This window comes from Halyomorpha halys, unplaced genomic scaffold (genome assembly GCF_000696795.3).
Source record: "Halyomorpha halys isolate HHAL.00 unplaced genomic scaffold, Hhal_1.1 Scaffold461.1, whole genome shotgun sequence".
NCBI lineage: Eukaryota > Metazoa > Arthropoda > Insecta > Hemiptera > Pentatomidae > Halyomorpha > Halyomorpha halys.
Window position 1 is genome coordinate 695742 of NW_027105824.1, and position 9078 is coordinate 704819.

At 30.4% G+C, this 9078-nt stretch overlaps 1 protein-coding gene across 1 annotated transcript in view; it reads left to right on the forward strand.

The window, feature by feature from the left end:
- The window catches only part of Npl4 (nuclear protein localization 4), a 63326-nt gene that overhangs the window by 39267 nt on the left and 14981 nt on the right, over positions 1-9078 (forward strand). The gene's annotated exons all lie outside the window — the stretch shown is intronic.

Genomic DNA, 9078 nt, shown 5'->3' on the forward strand with positions numbered 1-9078 from the left:
ATTTCAGGGATGTGAAGAGATGAAAATTCGCATGAGGTTGTTGAAGGAGGAGGAGCAACAAAGAAAGTATTAAGCTTGTCTGGATCAACTGGGTGGGTAGTATGGACAGGATTTAGGAATGATAACGGAGAGGTTCTTAAGATAATAATGGTGCATTTTGTAAATAGTTATGTATTTTTTAATTTTCAATTGGTTTCCATTTCATCAAAAAAGGGATTCCAAGCCAACACTGGATTATGTGAAGGGAAAGAAGGTGAGCTGATTGGGGAAAATACGTCAATTCTTGAAAGGTGGAACCAGTATTTTAGTGAATTTCTATACACAAGAACCACCGAGAAAAGAGCTGAAGATTCACTCTAGATGAACTTCTGGGTAAGGAGCAGGATGGTGCAGAAGAAGTGGAAGCTCCTGAGAATGAAGAAATCATTGACATTATTAAATCATTGAGAAACCATAAGTTGCCAGGTCTTGACGAGATAACTCCAGAGATGGTAAAATATGGAGGCAGTGATTTGTGGGAAGCAATTTATGATTTGATTTGGGAGATATGAACGGAAGAAAAAATTTCAGAAGATTGGACAAGAGCAGCAATATGTCCTATATACAAGAAAGAAGACAAGATGGCTTGTGGCAATTATAGAGGCACTGCTATACTAAGCACAACCTATAAAGTACTGGCAGTAATCCAGAATACTTTCTATATACAAGAAAGAAGACAAGCTGACATGTGATAATTATAGAGGCATTGCTCTACTAAGCACAACCTACAAAATACTGGCAGTGCTTCTACATAAAAGAGTGTCCGATTTCATGAAAATATTATAGGAGAATATTAGGGAGGGTGACAAGACGGTGTACATGAAAAGCTCAAGAGAGGATAAGAAAGAGAATAGCAAAGTGACGTTCAGAGACCATAGTTTCAGTTCTGTTAACCAGTTTAAGTACCTGGGAAGCCTGGTTACATATGATAACAAAGTAGAGAACGAAATAGAGCCCAGATTAGCAGCAGGAAATAAATGTTATTTCTCACTGCAGAAAATACTGAATTTTAGAGCTCTCTCTAAAAGGATGAGAGTGGTCATTTACAAAACCATCGTAAAGCCAGTAGTGATCTATGGGGGAGAAACATGGCCTTTGACAAGAAAAGCAGAACAGATCCTCAACTCCTGGGAGAGAAAGGTATTTAGAAGGATATGAGGAGGAGTCTCGGAGAAGAAGAAGAAGGAATGAGGAACTGATAAACTATATGAGGAACCCAGCATCATGGTGTTAATTAAAAGAGCAAGATTAAGATGGTTAGGACATGTTGAGGGGTTGCCCGATGAAAGAATACTCAAAAAGATGGTTTATGGCAAACCAGATGGAAAATGGAAAAGAGGATGTTCCCGGATCAGATGGCTGGACGATGTGGAGGAGGATTTGAAGCAGATGGAGGAAGAAAGCAAGAGACTGTAGATTGGTTGGCTGTTGTTAAGGAGGCCCGGGTTCTTGCAGGACCATTGTGCCATAATAATTCCATTGCATCACCACCTTTAGTTGGATCTCTTTTTTTACTGCTTTTTTGATTTTTATTTAACGGATTCCGCCTTGGAAGTGGCAGAGTTTTAAATGTATTGGTGGTCATAACCGAGAGCTGAGACTTGGTTTTTGATTCTGAAGCAGACCTACTTTGCATGACCAGATGTTCGTGGTTCTTTTCCAAGGGGGAGGACTATCTCGCCTTGAATGAGGAGAGAGGAGGTGAGGGGAAAAGGGGTCTAAAAGAGGGCATTGCAATATCGGTACTATCTCGCCTTGAATAAGAAGAAGTGGTAATAACCTTTCATTGTTAATTTGTACATCAAATTCTTCAGTCTGACTTCCTACCTCTATTCATACTTTTCTATTAATTTTAACTGTATCTACATAATTTATATTACCCGTGATAGATCGACTTTCCTTATATTTCTTTTATGCTTCATTGTATGATATTTTTTCTTTATACTGTATCTTTTTGATTTCTTTTTCCTCTAGCAGTTTAGGGTATTTTAAATCTAAACAAGAGTGGTGGTTTACACAATTGACACATTTAGGGACTATTGAGTCACAAGGTAATCTGTTATGTTTCCGGCTTCAAACAATAAGCACATACTGGCGTTTTTGAACATTTATCAACAGAATGTACGAATTTGAAGCATTTTCTGCTCCTAATTGGGTTCGGTGTGTACATTTTTACATTTATTTGTTGAAACCCTACATAAATAGTTTCGGGAAGAGTGGGTAGTGAAAAGGTAAGAACATAGAGGTGTGTTTTTCTCTCTATCCTTGTCTTTTTTGTTACTATTCTTTTAACTTCACATATTTTCCCAGCTCTTCTAACATTTCATTTTCATCAACTCCGTCTACATCAGAACAAAATATTACTCCCTTACTTATATTTAATTTGTCATGTGGGCTTACTTTTACTTTTATTATTGTGCCGAAAGCATTTAGCCTTAACTGTTTTTCAGATTGTTCTCTGGATCTTATTTCAACTAAAATTGTTCCGTTTCTTGGGTTTTTTTTTACATTTTTTGCTTCTCCACATTAGTTATTTATTGATTTATATATTAAAAATGGTGAGACTTTTATGAGGTCTCCTTCTTTTTCCCTTTATATTATTAAAAATCAATGTAAAAATATATGTAGATGTATTACAAGTGAACACAGCCTTGAGATTGTGAGGAGGAAGGCCAAATTTGATGATTATAAATTTATAGATACAATTATCAGTGAGAGAAAAAAAAAATTTAGCTCTTTTTTAATTTGTTGGGAAAATCTTGTATATAGCAATCATAAGCAGTAACACGTGACAAAAAAAAAAGGGTACACCCTACATCAATTAGTATAAAAAATTTTTCTTTTGTTTATTGTTGGACATAGTAAGAATAGTGCAAAGCGAAGTTGGCAACATTGAAATCCCTTTTAGTCTGCAAAAAAACACAAAATTTTTCGAATTTGTTTTTAGTTTGTTAGAAAAATCTCCTAGATACTAACTTCTATCAAACATTTGTCTATCTACATTTGAAATAGCACACAATTTCTTTTAAAATGCTTTAGAAAAACTTTAATTTCCATATGGGTGATTCCAAAATTTCAGAACAGTATCGACTAACATATTTTATTATTATTTAAAAACATTTTAAAAATCTGTTATTTTTGAATGTATATTTTCTCTCAGGTGTATCTTGAACAGAAAAAAGTGCTACCTAAACTTTTGCTGATTTACTAATAAAAGTATGAAAATTTTGTGTTTTCTTACCACCTAAACTAAAAGAGCTTTCAAGGTTCAATTTAGCTTGACATTAATCCTGCTGTATCAAACAATATACAAAATAAAATCCTTTACCATGATTAGATTGTTACTAGTACCATCAATGGACTTCGGTTATATTGGTATAGGTGAAATGAAACCACTGTTACAGCAAGGGGTAGGAAATTATAAATTATTGAAAACACTATACATATGTTTATGTAATAAAAGATACTTTATTAAAAATATATATATATATTTTTTATTAACAATAAAAGAGTGAAAAAAAGTATTAATTTTGCTAATTTGTGTTATTGTTTCCCAAAACCAGGTCCCTTTAACCCCTTTTTACACCTTCATAATTGTTGATTTAATAGAAGTAACTTAAGTCAGTTTTACAGTCTCTATGATGATTATGCTCCTCATTGAAGCCAATAAAACATCAATTGTGGATAGTGTACTTAGGTTTTAGACATAGTCAATTCAATAAATATTCGGCTAGGGCTTTGTTTGAAACAGGGAATAGAATTACAATGGGAATTACATGGGCAATTAGGGCACTTATATGGCAATTAGAATGGGAATTTCAATTTAATAAGATTTCTCAGAAGAGACTCTTAATTTCTAATCACTAATTATTTTTCCTAGAAGCATCTGATGATTGGAGTGACATTTCAATTTTAAATTCAATCCAGAATGCATCTTTCTTCATCAGAAGAAAAAATAAAAATTTGATTAAAAAGTATGAAATAGCAACAAGTTCATGGCCAATGGACTATTTTTTAAATTATTTTTTGTAATTAGGGTGAGAAAAAAAATCTTAATCAGTATTTTAAAAATTAATCAGAGTTTGGGACCTGGGCTTGGTCCATGATTAACTGAAACATGTTTTACTTAGGCTCCTCTGTAAAAGTTAGTTCAAGAAAGTTCTTGAAGTGCTAGGTATAGTTAGCAGTGTTTTGCTGTAAAAATGTCAAGTAAACTACTAAAATTCTATTTATTTTAAAGAAACTAAACCATGAAGTCAGGTCAAATGAACATTTCGTCATATTTTTCATAAGTCAAGTTCAGTTATATGTTGTGGAAATCCATTTGTATTTCTTTGAAAATTGAGCATTCAAAATTTTGTTAAAAATTATAGCATATGAACCAAGGGGCCCATGCAAAAGTCCTAACATTGCCTATTAGGTTAAAATGGCATTGTTTTCTCTTTAGTTTTATAACATTTTGTATCATTATCATTATTCCTTCCGAATTATATTATACTTTTATCAAATTTTCATAAAATATTTTTGAATTTCTTATTAATATTTCAATTCTTTTGATACTGAGAGTTGAATTGTTTATAAATTTGCTGGTGGTGGGTTTCTTGAAATTTACCAAATGCTTTGCTATTGTTAGATTTCAGCATATATATGGCTTAACCCACTAGTAGCCCAGCATTGGGATAACACTAGTCCTGGAAAAGTAGATAAAAACAGAAATTGGCAAGGTAAATTGAGACATGATTAAATCTGTGTTGACAGTCTTTCCACCCCCCCAACCTCTAGAACTTATTTAGTTAATAAATTTGACTTATTCCCTCCTTTGTACACTAAGTCTTATTTTTTTTTTGTTATTTAGCATCTATACTTTTTATGCTAATCTAAATTCCTACTTCTAGTGAGTTTGTTTTGAGGAGTTGCTGATTTTTTTATAACATCTTAACACTTTATGCAATTTAACTATAACAGCAAGCCAAAGTTATTACTTATATGTATTTCTTATGAAGACCTCAAAGTTCAGTGTTGCAATTTTGTAATTATTTTTGTGAACGGTTACGTTTAAAACTTTCAGCCAAAAAAAAATAATTTTTTTTGTTTTTTATAGTTCGTCTTTTCTATGTAATAATCTTAACTAAAAATTGTATTCTATTGATGAATTGTTAGTGAAATTAAATTCTTTCTAACCATAGTGCACAACATTTTTCAACTTTGAAAATGACTGATAGAAGTTCCACCATCATCTGTTATAAATATCTTGCATCTGTTCTGGATATAAGGCTATCAGTATGAAATGATTGGCTTGTATAACACCAAATGAGGGATCAACCAAAAATGGACTTATTGGGCATTCATGAAGTACTAATCCAAAATACTTATTACTTCATTATACAATACCATAGCAAGGAAAAGACAAAATAATATGGCATTACGCTTATATTGTTCAGTTAGATCGGTTTTATTATTTATAAATTTTCCTTATTCTGACCAGCATCAACTATGTCTTTATGAACAAATCAAAATATAAGAGCCATAGTATAGGGGAGCGGTCCTAAAATTTTTTTTGCTCAGAAAAAAAAAATCGGGGCACCTTTGTCCAGATAGAAAAAATGTTAGCAGAATCATCCTTGGAGCATTTGAATATTTAGAAAAAATGTGCAAAGTAAATGCTGTAATGTACTGTATAGTTGCCATTTTAATTTTAATGTTTTTTTATTTCTTTTTATGTAATATTTTGAGAAAGTGGCATTTGCTTGCGACATCCCTGGCATAGGCTTCAGGTACCCACTTTGGGAACCCCTGGTATGGGCTATCTCATTGTTTCTCAAGAAAAAAGAACGAGTTATACTCTGTTACCTCTATCATTAGATGAAAAAAATTTTTTTAGTATCCCAAAAACCCTTACCATTAAAAAAAGTTATTTCTTTTACTTTAATTATCAATTAATTTGATATTATAATTGTTATTTTTTAAATATAAATTGATATTTAAATTATAATTTCAAGTACATTGCAATACTCTGTGATATCCAACTATGTTTTTTGTAGCTTTATTTGACATTTAGAAAGAAATCCCTTGATTTTCCAAACCTGGAATGGTAGCTTGTATTTCTTAATTATTATTTATTGTTCACAAATTCATTTATTCAGAAAGTTTTTCATTCTTGGTTACACATTTGTTGTTGTTCATTCTTGTCTACGCATTTGTAGTTGTTCATTCTTGTCTACTTACTCATGAATCTTTATGTTCACATTTTAATTCCATTTAGAGGACTGGGGCAAAACTATGACCAACCACATGTCAAAATTTTTTAGTAGAGCAGTTTTTAATAATTCTTCAATTCTTGTTTAATGTTACATATAATTCATATTCTATAATATTTAGGTGAATATGTTAGGGTCTATGAATAACCAACACAATAAAGTGATTATATTTATAGAGAATAAAATTGAAGAGAAAATTCTAATTGTCTTCAAAATTATGGCTTATCACATTCTTGCCCCAAACCATTCATTCATAACTTGGTCTATCTTAAGATTTACCTGAAATATTCAAGGTTTCATTTTAAAAATATTTATTGGAAGATCACTGATAGACTGTGTGTAATGATAAAAGGAAGATAGTATGGGTGTGGTCAACGACCTTTTTTTATTATTTTAAGTTTTTTTTTAGCCCTGATGAAGTCTTGCTACATGGGGTGAAACTTTGGCTCATAATAAATAGTTGAACGACTATTTGAGCTTTTCTTTGACCGCACCCAGACCATCTTCCTTTTAATAAAAACATTTATTTTTGTTATTAGTTTTGTATTAACTTTATAATCCTAGTTAAAATTTGCATAGCTTTAAAAATCTTACTTTTTTAGCACTATTAACCCCATTGTTGCCTTAAGAATAATAGGCAATAATATTAAAAATAGTATGATTTCTGAATGTTTTTATATTAATTGATGTTAAAAACTTAGGTTTATTGTCCAAGAGCTTGGGGAATTTTTAATTAGTTTAATGAAAACTATGTATAGTTACTAGTAATTAATGACACTGCCAACCATAGTTGGGGAAATAAAAAAATGGCAACTGTGTAAATGTTATGAAACTTAATTTTACACTCAACACTCCACATGCATAATAAAAACAAAACAAATTAGACTTAGAGATGACTATTAGCACCCAAATTAAAGTTAGATGAAGGTACTATAATTTAGTCGATAACATTTATCTTTGCAGGAGCTGCAGTTTCCATGATATTCACAAAATATTTATTTTTTGTTATTTGGAAAAATATGTTTTTTCGTTGTTTGGAAAAAAATGTTTTTTGAAAAACTTTACCTCGAGAACAATTGAATGTATAGTTCATATTTTAGACAGTTTACTCTACTTTAAATAATGTTCCATGAAATTTTTTGGGGTTGTTGGTAGTGTTAAAGATATGGAGTTCTGAATGTAAAATGTGCATAATTTTATGTTTTGTTTTTTTTCAAATAAAATATACTTCAGGGGGTGGGCCTACACTTGAAATATTTCATTATTTACTTTTTAATAATATACTGTATTTCTTGCTTACTAACTACTTTACTTAATATGAATTAAACACTTTTTCTAACAGAAAATGATCCTGAATTTTTTTTACTTAAAAAAACTCAAAAATAATTTTTTTATTTTACTTTTGGAACAGCTGTCATTTTTTATTCCCTCTTACCTCAGTTGGTAGTCATCAATTTTGACTCTTCACTGTATATAGTTGAGTAATAAAAAATTGGGGTGAAATAACTCTTCCTTTTTTGGGCTCTTGGGTCATTAGCCAATTTCATAATTGTCCGACCTTTTTTTTTGGGGGGGGGGGGAATGATGCTTATATTTACATCTGGTCCACTGGGTTGGTAAGGGTTCAAATCTAAAAAGATATGTTATACGAAAATAATTCTTAATTTTTATTTCAGTTCTATATAATAAGACAAAAGTTTCTTCTGTAAACAAGTTGACCTATTTTGAATTAACAGGCTGGACCTGATTAGGGAAACTCATTAATACAGTTATATGTGTATTACTGATTTCGGTCTGAAGAAATGGTTTTCATTTGACAATAAATAATATCTTCCAACTATTGTCCTGTTACTATTTAAGTAAAATGCATGATTCATGCTAGTTCAAAATACACATTTATATTCTGCATTCTTTGTTTACCAAATTTTTATTTTAAAGACTAAAATCTAACTTCTTCAAATTCAATAATTTAAAAGAAGATATTACTCATCTTTGCTCTAAGATGTTAATTAAATTGACGAAAGTTATAAGATAGATAAGATCTACAAAAAATTGTTCACTTTGTCTCAATTATTATTTTAGTGCACTGTTATGTTAAAAAACAGTAAGGTACAAATTATTCAACAAAATAAAGTATTTGAAAATAATGGGAAAAAAACAATAATTGATAAACCAGAAAATTTATAACTTACAATTAAAAGAACTTGGTTGGGTAAAATTAAATAACATAAAACCAATCTCATTTAAAACATTTAATTTTGGATCAGAAACACAAAAGGATATACATATATAAAGCATTTCCTTCATAAAATAATTATTCCAATTTTTAGTGTTGTTTCTATCCATTAACAGCCAACACAAAAATAATAATCCAAGATACCATTTAAAAAGAAACCAAACAAAAAATTGATTTGAAAAATTTTCATCATTGCCATAATACTGCTGAAACTAGTATATTCATGCATTTTTAGACAGTTTTCTATTGATACCTGCAGTGGGGTATAACAAAAAGTATTGTTAATCTGGTGTAAAACAAAATAAAAATATTTTAACTTTCTCGCAGGTATTTAAAGGCACAAACACCTCATGATTATATCATTTTTCTTGTCATTAAATGAACATAAAGATATATACTTAAATATATGTAAACATATTTTATTGTTTTTTAAGAGAAAGAACTGTATATGTAAACATTATTGTTTTATCTCGCACTTTAGAAAGCTAAGTTGGCTGTAATGAGTACTGCTTATAATAAACCATCAGGATAATAAAATTATATATA